Raw genomic sequence first — 11993 nt, 5'->3', positions numbered from 1 at the left:
TATCAACGCTATCGAACCACGCGACTTTTACCGATAGATGGAGAATTTTTAAACCAGGCTTTGGTGCTTTGGTATTTAAAAAATGTTATAAAAATAGTCGTTTCGTGCTATAAAATATATTTTATAGTTTATAAAAACGTTTTCAATAAAAGCGTACAAATTATTTCATCGAAATTGTTTGATTGAATTCTTCACCTATGCACTGGGCAAACATTGCCTTAGCATCGGTAGAGGGAAGACGCGTTGAAGGCCGAAGGGGAGATCTGGCTAGGGGAGAAAAAAACTGCAGAGCGCGAGCACGTTTATTACTTATTCTTTAAAATTTATCAGTTCTGAAAGGAAATTGAAATTTTTAACAAATGAACGTAAAAGTTATGGCTACGGTTAATATGTTTAAAAAATTGAAACTTGAATTCGGCTAAATTACGTGTGATTTACAAGACGGTAAAGTGATATCAGATGTCATAGCGGTTTGAAAAAGGCAAAGTATATACAGACTGCCTGTTTCTATCAAGCCGCCATCTCTTGCTTAGACTAGGTTGCTCAATTTTTGGAAAATGTTTTCCGAGGCTTTTATGAGACTTGAAATTATTTGGTAGAAATAGGCCCATTTTATTGTAGAAATAGGACCGATTTAAAAATATTTTTTAAAGTGGGCCTATTTTGTAGGGTCCTATTTTGTAGGTCCTATTTGACGGGCCTATATTGTAGGGTCCTATTTTGTCCGGGCCTATTTCACCGCAATTCTGTTTTTCCACTTCACGCAAATAAACCCCGTAAATTTTTACCGTGGCTCGTTCATCCCTGTATACGATATATTTCACTTCCACGGTATCGGTATTGTTTGTTTCAGGTTAGCAGCTTGAATCGGAAAAGAGAATAATTCCCATATTCATCGTTTCGGAACAATCGCACACATTTGTCTCAAATGCCTGCGGGTGTAACCCGTAAAGGCATAGTAGCAGCAGGAGAGGTAAGGGGGACATTTCTACATACGAAAATATATGGTATATGACACAAACAAAAAATTAACGAACAGTATACTGGCCAAATATTCCAAGTCGTCATGTGGGTTTAGTAAGCTAAGATAATCCAATATGAAAAGAAAGAGTGGAAATCTAAAAGTAAAAGAGAAAACCAAAAAATTTCTGATGGCTTTTGAAAGGTCAATCATTTCCCGTCGGCTTTTCATCGGCAACCCCACGGTAAAAGAATAGGAAAATAGAGGGTGTCGCAAAATAACAGTTTTTTTATAATAGAAGGAAACATTATTTTTGGAACAAATTGATATCGTTGGAAAGTAGGGGAAGTAAGCTTAATTATCGGAAAGAAAGAATTTAAAAATATTCATTCATGTGGAAATGTTGACGAGAAAGAAACGTTTCAAAATTTGGCGACGGAAAATAATTCTGCCACGGAAGGTCATGCGTTTAATGCAGGAAAAACGAAAAGGGGACTTGGAATATTCTCAATATTGCTATAACGTGGAAGCTACAGAAGGAAAACGAAAGGCAAAGTGAAAAACTTGGCGTATGTTTGTGTGCATGAGAATAAAATGCACTAGCGGTGGCGTTGCATTTTGTGTAGTGTAAATGGGGAAAGACTTTGCAGGGATAGTAAGGCTTTGTAAAATCATACAAGAGAAGATTATATGGTGGGACTTAGAAAAATTACAACTGTTTCGTTCGCTTACGATTTGGGCAAAAAACAATGAAGGGAGGGTAAACAATTTTTGAAATACAAAACCAACAAGAAAATACCAAACATTATTATTAGGGCAAAAAGGCAGTTTTTTTTCTTCTTTGAATTATGAAGAACACCAGGAACAAATAAATCGTTTTTTTTTTCATATTATTATATTTAAATTTCTTTAAGAGAGAGTTAAGGAAAGTGTATTTTTTTTTTACAAATTGATTGATGACTATATATTTATTCTTCTTTCTAGAGAGTGTTACTCTCTCATGTACTAAGAACTAAGCTAACGTTTATGAGTTCTCTCTTGTTCAAAATATTCCTTGCAAGTGTGTTTTAGTTTTATTTCATGTATTTTTCATTCGGCGTGTTTTTTTTATCGCTTATTAACAGAGTTGGGAGGTATACATCATGTATTGTCACTACAAGGGTAAGGAAAAGAATAGGGAGTACTTCAAAGACAACCAGTAATATAAAAAATTAAAATTACACTTGCTCCAGGTGTTTACGCCGTGGACGCTTGCATGTGAGGCAAGGATCCTAGTCAACCCGATTCTCGGTTAACGGGTTGTTCCAGGTTATCCAGTTGTATCACAAGGGAGAAAAAGAGATTGTAATCCTTTTCACGGATCGCTCCTAGGATATGTGGTTTCAGGATCAACCACTGAAATTGCTTGCGTTCCATTTTTAAAAAATCCAGGTAGGTTTGGGGCGGATGGTGCGGCTCGTATCCGGCGCTAGCGAGGGAGCCCTCAGGTGGCGGTGCCGAAGTCGAAGCAGGTGTGTCAGGGACATTCAAGTGATCCCGAACGACGAAAGGAATTGGTGGTTGGCGTTTGCTTTGATGGTTCATGTCTTAATTGTTGCGGAGTGGTCGACTGGTTGCGCCTCAGGTGTGTTGGCAGGCGTCTGTAAGCTGTATTGCTGAGCGGCACTCAAGCTCCAGTCGTCAGAGGTGGTGGTTTTCCAGGTCTGTGTCGGAGGCTGTTGTTGGGCGTCTTCTTGTTCGTTTTGATAGTTGTGCTCCATGGATAGGGTATGACGGAAGCTGAAAGACGTCTTAGTTGAAATCTCAGCGGTGCTGAGAGCATCTGTGAGACGATTGGGATTTTTTCTCATCTTATATAGTCGAGTGACTTCTGATGACATTGACGTCACGATTTAAGTATTCTTTTTTCGCAACTCGAGCTATTAGAGCCCTTCCCTATAGAGAAAAGGTTTTCTTTGATTACGTTGCTTGCGTCCGGTGACATTAAGTTGTTCCGATTTCTCTGCAAACACATCTTACGTGGATTCTGTTGATGGACTTTCGCCCAAGTCATTCGTGCCGCGTGAGGCGTTGTCCTCGGTAATTGGAGAGTGATGACGCTGATCTGTAGTGCTGATCTGTAGTGTCGTCGCACATTTCAGTGGAGGGAACATAATCTTCCAATGAAGGTCAGGCTGAGTTGGTAACATTCTCAATTTATTCGGTCGGAGAGTTGTTGCAAAAAATAGCGTTGGTATCTGTATTATCGGCTGATGCTGCGTCACCGTAATTCTTAATGTCGGAGCCGATTTCATTTTCGGAAATATCGGTAGTCTGAATTGCAATCGATTTGCGGAATCGATTCTCAAAATCAGATGAATTCTTAAGTGGTGGTCAGTGTTCAGTATTCCACAACGTTTTTAAACGATGTACAGTATCCTGCACAAAAAGGTGAATAACGATTTATTTGGAAAAAGCCATCTGGGGGTAGAAAATATTAATAGTTTACCTTTTTAAGGAGAGGTAGGGCGGTTTTAGCGCAAAATCATCATAAGGGGGGTTGGGTTATGTCAGTCCAGACACTTTTTTTGCCCTAGGTGTTAAATGTCTGGAAAAAAGTGTAGACTGTATTATCGATAGACTCCCCTACCTCCCCCCGGCTAAGTAGAACAATTTTTGCAATACAAAATAGAATCTTTCCATTAGTCGTTATTGTCATTATCGGCTCGGGTAATCGGGTAGCATATGGAAACACCAAATTATTTTAATCAGTATGCTAGCTATTTGTTAGGAAATTGTTATTGGCTTATTGGATACGTTTCCATCGGCGAAGCGGGAGAGGCACCCCTAGCGGATGCCTCAAAATTTTCTCGAGCTTTAGCACACGCCAAAGCAAGCAGATGACAGTTCTTTGACCTCCAGTTTATAGATCATGCCTAGAACAAAAAAAAGGTGTCTGGACTGACATTACCCAACCCCCCTTATGATGATTTTGCGCCAAAACCACCCTACCTCTCCTTAAAAAGGTAAACTATTAATATTTCCTACCCACAGATGGCTTTTTAAAAATAAGTCGGTGTTCCCCTTTTTTGTGTAGGATACTGTACATGAGTACGCTTGCATACACAGAAATAATCGGCAATTTCTACTATATTATTGGTATGTACTTTTACAACTCTATAGAGCAAGTGTTTAACGCGTACCCCCTACTGTTTTACGAACGCACCTTACTATTTTAAGAGAGAAATTGCGGCTGGAAGCCATGTTTGTATCGAGATAAACATGGTCGCCGGCCGCAATTTCTCTCTTAAAACACAAAATGTGGATACGCGTCAATCACTTGCTCTATAAGGGTCTTTATATTTCGAAGTGAATTTTCTACTATCGCCTTCTTTAACTACACGAATATCTAATAAGACTCTATCACCTACCACATATTTTCATTTTTTCGTTCTTCACTCTGGAGGTTCCACGCTTTCTCTTCTTTTTCTTTAAGGACTCGCTGAAAGCTATAGAGTAAACTATCAGCTAGGTTTCCTACATTATCAGATACATATTTAAATGTTGGTCGGGAATCGTCTAAAAATTCATAAATGGAATATTAGGGTCTCTATCGTAGACTAAATAATAACGGGTTTCAAGTGTCGAAGAGTGAACTAAAACACCTGTCTGATTAAACCTTTCTGTCTCGCCATTACTAGCGAGATTGTAGGCCGTGGTCAATCTTTGGTCAATCTTCAATTTCTTACAAAAATAATGGAAAAATTTAGAGGTGAAATCTGTTACACTAATGAATAAAGCACAAGTGTTTTAGCTTTCAACAGTAATCTTTATTACTTACATTTCAAGTAACCTGTCAGCTGTACATTCAGACACCGAGAGAGACAGACGCCATAGAAACTCACTAACAGGAAGACTTTAACTGGGGTAGGGAAGTACAGTGAAGGTGGTACTAAACAGGAACCTAATAAGTTTCGGAAAACCAATTATTGTTTGTCTTTCCAACACCTCCTCTCAAACATATTGGTTAAAATAGAAAGAAGATGAACGCAAAAAAAAAAATTAAAAGGGGTGTGCACCGATTTGTTTCCGGAGCTGACTGAATCGCGGAGTCGGAAGAGGTTTGGTAAACAGGTCAGCCAGTTGATTTTCTGTTGGGGTGTAGGTGATCTCGATTTCCTTATCCTGATGTTTTTCGCGAATGAAGTGATATTTTATGTCGATATGTTTAGTTCATTGGTGGAACTCGGGGTTTTTCACCAGACGAATTGCACCTTCATTGTCACATAGGAGTGGGGTTGAACCGTTGTTTACGCCAAGAATTTCAGATAACAGTGAGCGTAACCAGACTGCTTCTTTTGTCGACTCGCAGGCAGCAATAAACTCAGCCTCCGTGGTGGACAAGGAAACACAGCGTTGTAGCCTGCTTGCCCAGGAAATTGAGCAGCCACAGAGTGTGAAGAGTAGACCTGAAACTGAACGACGATTATCAACATTCCCTGCATAATCTGAATCAGAATATCCGATCAGTTTTTCTTCTTTGTTGCCATCAAAGAGAAGAGCAAAATGTGACGTTCCAGCGAGATAAGCCAGGATCCTTTTTACTCCATTTTAGTGTCCTTTTCCGGGATTCTCGCAAAATTGAGAAGCTTGGCTTACCGAGAAAGCGATATCTGGGCGAGTCATTGTCATCACGTATATGAGATTTCCGATGGCTTCGCGATACGGTACTGTAGGCGCATTTTGGTGGTCAGCGACTGAATCTGCAGGAGGCATCATGTTGCTTAGTCGAGCGTTTAAGTCTGCTGGTGTACTTTTTGGGTGGCAGGATTGCATGTTGAATCTTTCCAGGATTTTTGAGATGAAATCAGGCTGCGAGAGGTGGAGTTGGCGTTTTTCACGATCTCTGTTGATATCCAGGCCTAGGAAACGATTGGCTGAAAAAAAACGTACTTAAAAAAAAATTTTTAGATGCTCAAGTATGTCAGTTAGTGTGTTTGCCCTATTGCTGCAAACTAAACCGTCGTCAACAAAAATGAGAACAAAGGTGATCTCCTCTTCTTGGCGGCGATAATAGACACAGTGGTCGGACGAGCAGCGAGACAGGCCAAACTTGACTAAAAACTCATTGAATTTGTTATTCCATGCACGGGGGGCCTTTTAAGACCGTAGAGGGATTTTCGCAACCGGCAGACCTCACTCTCACGACCTGGAACCACACAACCTTCCGGTTGTTCAAGGTATAGTTCTTCTTTCAGTTCACCATACAAAAATGCAGTCTTTATATAAAGTTGAATTAGTTCGAGGTTTCTTGCTGCAACAAGAGCCAGGACAGTGCGGAGAGAGTTCGGCTTCACCACAGGAGAGTAGGTGTCATTGTAATCCAATCCGTATTTTTGGGTGTAGCCCTTGGCTACAAGTTTGGCTTTGTAGCGGGTTGGAGTATCCTTGGAGCCAGGTTTTGACTTGAAAATCCACTTAGCTCGTATCGGAACCCTACCCGGAGGAAGTGGTTGAAGAGTCCAGGTTTCGTTTGTCATTAAAGATAAGTATTCGTCATTGGTGTTTGCCGGTTCAGGAAGTGTTGATTCAGGTTGTGTTTCATACGGGGGAAACCAAAATGTTCCAGAACCTGAATTTTTTGTGCCATGAAAAACTGTGTTAGTTTCATCAATAAACACATCGCGACTGATAACAACTTTCTGTATACTTGGAATCCAGACTCTAAATGCTTTTGAATTTTCGCAATAGCCTACAAATATACCTTCACGACTTTTTGGGTCTAACTTCTTGCGAAGTGATTCTGGAATATGTACAAAGGTCTGTGAACCAAATATGCGCAGATGAGATACATCTGGCCTTTTCTTGTACCATGATTCGTATGGAGTTACTTCGGCTATGCCAGAGAGGACTCTGTTGAGTGTATAAACTGAGTAGGCTATTGCTTCAGCACAGAGTCGAATAGGAACCCGACTTGAATAGATTATGCTGCGAGCTGCATTCAGGATGGTCGGATTTGACCTTTCGGCTACGCCATTTTGGGCTGGAGTGTATGGAGCTGACGTTTCGTGTCTTATTCCAAGCTGCAACAGTTTGTTTCGGAATTCTTTTCCAGTATACTCGACTCCATTGTCGGAGCGTAGAACGACAACGTTGTTTCCAGTTTGAGTTTTGACAGAGGCAGCAAAATTGAGAAACAACACTGGGACTTTGTCTTTGTTTTTCATGAAGTGCACTGAGCACCATCCGCTGTGGTCGTCCTTAAATGTAACAAAATACCTTGCTCCAGATGGTGATAGGTGTTCCATGGGTCCATAGACGTCGGAATGGACTAAGTTGCCTATCGTGGTTGCTCTTGATCTACCAATGGGGAAAGGTAGGCGAGTCATTTTTCCAAGCTTACAACCCACACAAAGACTGTGAGACGGGGAAGTGTTCTTGAGATTCAGGCCGTCTGTAAGACCTAGAGTGGACATTCTTAAGATGGTGTTCTTGGATGTATGAGCGAACCTCTCGTCCCAGGTTGATAATGGACAGGTTTGTTTTGCAGCCATAGCTTCCTCGGTCTCCTCCAAATCTATTGAGATGTTGAGGCAGTATAGGGTGTTTCTTGTCCGTTTTCCAAACAGCTGAAGTTTTCCATCCTTGTAGAAGTGTACTTCATCGTTCGTGAAAGTAGCCTTTACGCCTTGTGATGTTGCAGCGCCAATTGAAAATAGATTGGTTCCTAGTTTGGGGATATAGAGTACATTTGGAATGGATATCACGGTTGTAATACCATTGATGGTTGACTTTGCTTCTATGTCTCCTTTTCCTCTCACAGGTAAACGTGTGTTGCGGATTCTAGTGACAAACCAAGACTCAGGTTCAATGGGAACGAAATTCTTGAGTACTGATTTCAGATGAGTCATATGTTGCGTCGCTCCGGAGTCTGCGAACCATAACTTGTCTTCATCATGAAATTTTGCGGTTGATGGGAAAAAAGATTGGTAACTGAAGTCAGCAAGATCTTGGTTGTTGTATGTCCCTGGGCGGAGTTGTTGTATGTCGGTAGCAATATTTGAGACTTCTCTGTTCTTGGCTGCTTCTTTTTCGGCTTTGATTCACCCACGACACGTTGCGATGAAGTGGCTTGTCTCTCCACAAAAAATGGCATTTTCTGTTGGTCTGGTACGGATGTCTACCTCTTCTAACTCCAAAACCTCCTCTGCTTCGTTCACGTTGTCCTCTGAAAAACCTTTGAGGTTGACAAGTGAAAGCTTGATCATCAGTTGAACTAGATTTAGTGTCTAGATAGAGCTTGCTAAAGTTCTCTTCTTTCAAAAGACGCTGAGTCAATAGTTGAATGGTCTTTTAATCTGACAGAACATTGTCCCAAACTGACAAAAAATATCTGTAGCTAGACGGAAGAGTGATAAGGATTTTGGTTATAAGTTGGGATTCGGATATAGGTTCTTTGAGATCATTGAGTTGTGAAGCCAGTTGTTCAATGATCGATATGTGTGTCATAACATCATGTTCTGGTTGGTATTTATATTCGAAAAACTTCCACATCAAAAGATGCTTGTTTTCTGCTGCACTCTGTGCATGTTGAATTGTCAACCGTTGCCACATGTTATGAGAAGTTTTGCATCCAAACAGTGTACTCTGTTGCTTCCTCTCAATGACGGAAAATAAATAATTTCTGACATTTAAATCTTTTAATTTCCACTCATCAATCACTTTCTGATGGGTAACAGTTCTATCGACTATAACCTGTATAGTCAAGGAAAGAAAAAACAAAGAGACATGAGTAAAGAAAAACTTTTACTCGTAAAATTTCCAGATATGTGACTTACTTCACTAGGGATCTTTTCTACACCATCAATAACATCAAGTAATCCATGTGTCTCAAGAAGTAGTCTGCATCTGCAAATTTCCACTCATGAAAATGATTTCCGTCAAATTTCACCAAGCGACTAATGTCTTTTAGTGTTGAACTGGACATTCTGATGAGACACAGGGTAATTTATCTGATAGGTATACGTATACAAAAAAAAGTATTATTATTATTTTTTTTTTCGGTATTCTGGGCCCATAAACTGTTACACTAATGAATAAAGCACAAGTGTTTTAGCTTTCAACAGTAATCTTTATTACTTTTAATTCAAGTAACCTGTCAGCTGTACATTCAGACACCGAGAGAGACAGACGCCATAGAAACTCACTAACAGGAAGACTTGTAACTGGGGTAGGGAAGTACAGTGAAGGTGGTACTAAACAGGAACCTAATAAGTTTCGGAAAACCAATTATTGTTTGTCTTTCCAACAAAATCTGTTCCACGATCGTAAATAATGTCTTTAGGCATACCATGTCTTTAAACTATTGTTTTATATACACATTCTGCCGTAGTTTGGGCAGTTTGATCTTTTAGAGCAACTTCTTCCACCCAGCGAATAAAATAATCGGTAATAACTAGAATACTAACTATTTCCATTAGGAGAAACTGCAGTAATAGGTCCTAAAAATTCTAAGACAATTACTTGGCAGGGAGCAATTTCATGGTGGCGTAAAAGTGCTCTATATGTGAAAGAAGTGTTAGCTTTACAAATTTCACAGGCTTGACAATATTCTAAAATATCTCTCCTCATTGTAGGCCAATAATTTTTTTTTACTTTGAAATATATTTCATATAAAGCTAAATGTCCTCCCATCGGTGCGTCGTAAAATTCCTTCCACACCAGATGGCAAAGCGATAAAGGCAAAACTACTTGGCGGTTAATTTCATTACGCTTACTATTTTTGGAAGGCAATTCGTGTCAATAAAGTGTGCCTTCTATAATTTCAAAATATTAAATTTGTTTTGCCCACTCAGGCTTAGATTGGCTATTTTCCTGATCGAGTTCTAATTTCTTTAAATAATTTCTAATGGCTACACAAAGTTCGTCTTCTAACTGTTCTTCGTAAATAAACTTAATATTATTTGGTACAGGTTGTATACTAGCAATTTTTAATCGTAATAAGCAATCAGCATTTAGCTGAATACGTCCAGACCTATACTTAAGTTTATTGTTTGTAGCAGCCAATAGTATAGCCTATCTACCTAATCTGCCATTGCAAAGGACGATGGTCGCTAATAGTTTCAAAGGGTTTATCCAAGAGATAATGTCGGAAATCTTTAATTGCATCAATTACGGCTAATGCTTCTTTTACGGATGTACTGTATTTCATTTCAGCTTTTGTCAATTGTCTACTAAAATAGGCTATTGGATGTTCTTGTCCTCCTGAATTTGAGACAGTACAGTTCCTATTCAATAATCGCATGCGTCGTTAAAAAACAAAAACTTTTCGTTAAAATTTTGATAATTGAGGACTGGGGAAGTTACAAAAGAAGTGCGCAATTTCTCAGAAGCAACCTGTTCCTCAGTTCCCTAAGCAAAGGGTTTTCTACTTAAATCTTTATACCTTAATCGAGTTAACGGCTTAGTTATTGAGCCAAAATCTTTAATAAACCTTCTATAATATCCGGCAAGTCCAAGAAATGATACCATTTCGTCAACAGAAGTTGGCGATTTGTAATTGACTATCCTATCAATTTTATCAGGATCGGATTCAATACCATCCGTTGAAATGACATGACCTAAATAATTTACGGAATGTTTTATAAATAAATATTTTATAAATTAAAGTTTTTATTTTAAATTTGCTTCTTTTAATAGGATTAATTTCTCTGATATCTCGCAAGTGATTTTCAAAAGTGTCTGAAAAATGGTGACATCATCCAAATAAACTAATGCCTTTCTTCCTAGGAAGTCTCTTGGTACACAATTGATTAGTCGTTGGAAAGTGGCTGGTGCGTTACACAAACTGAATGCCATTCTTTTTTATTCATAAAGGTTATTTTCTACAACAAAAGCAGTTTTTTCGATATCTGGATCATGAACTTGAATTTACCAATAATAATAGAGTAATACCAATAAATCAAGAGTGGTGAAGAATTTCTTTCCATATAATTTATCTAAAGTTTCGTCAATTCTTGGCATGAGAAAAGAATATTTCATTGTAATACTATTGAATTTCCTATAATCGATACAAAATATTACTTCTCCGTTTTTTCTCTCTACTAATTCCACGGGTGAAGCACATAGGGACTGCAAATATCGAATTACATTTGTTTAAAGCATTTCTTGCACTTTGTCTTCCAATAATTTCTTCTGGTTATTACTCTTTATGGGCGTTGTCGAATGAGGCCTCGTCCTTGGGTACAGTGCTTCCACTGAGAAAATCGGCTTGTAGCCTGTGACGTTGCCAGAAATAGCCAATTTTAGCCAAATCTGCTATTCAAAATAGCGAAAATAATAGCCTAAGTAGAAATCCTAAGTAAAAACCCCGAAAATACTTACTGATCACAGATTTATTCTTTGAATTTTGAAAAAAAAAATTCTTTTTCATGTTTCTGACTTCTTTCTGGGTTTACACATGTGAGTTACGCAAAGGCACTATAAATTATTAGAAATGGCTTAATCCGATTCGGAATTTTCAATGGCTGCATTGGTTTTAACCACTTTGGCCAATTTTAAAAGATTTTCTGGAATTTTAACATTCCCAGCAGTTACTCCCTGATTTTTTAACCAACTATTTGCCTTCAACAATGCGCTTACAGACTTATCATGTAGAGCATTTGAGTTATTGTCAATTTCATAGTACTGAAGAAACTCTCTGCAGATGAATTGCTAAAGGGAATGAAAGTAGAAGACAAATGCAAATTTTTAGATTGGGAAATTGTGGCTCCCCATTTGGAAGTTTTACAAAAAATACTCGATTCCAATAAAACTCTGCATCCGTGTTGTAGAATTCAAAATTAGAATGACTAGATAGAACATAAAAGTAATCATTTGGCAAGTTAACATGAGATCTCCATTCCTTCTCAGCCATGTCAGCATTGCAATGGTCATAAAGGACAGGAAATTTTTTTAAAAGTGACGACAGAGATGGCGGACCCAGTTTACGAGCGTTCTTTGGTTTAACTAATGGCAGAGTTCTGAACACATCATCTGCAAAACTAAAGCGTTT

The 11993-nt window shown here is 38.7% G+C and overlaps 1 pseudogene; it reads right to left on the bottom strand.

Moving 5' to 3' along the window:
• Window positions 1–11148: 11148 nt before the first annotated feature.
• On the bottom strand, window positions 11149–11993 carry LOC123471381 (annotated as a pseudogene).

The sequence above is a fragment of the Daphnia magna genome, linkage group LG4, assembly GCF_020631705.1.
Source record: "Daphnia magna isolate NIES linkage group LG4, ASM2063170v1.1, whole genome shotgun sequence".
Lineage (NCBI taxonomy): Eukaryota > Metazoa > Arthropoda > Branchiopoda > Diplostraca > Daphniidae > Daphnia > Daphnia magna.
This window is presented reverse-complemented; position numbering and strand designations above follow the sequence as displayed.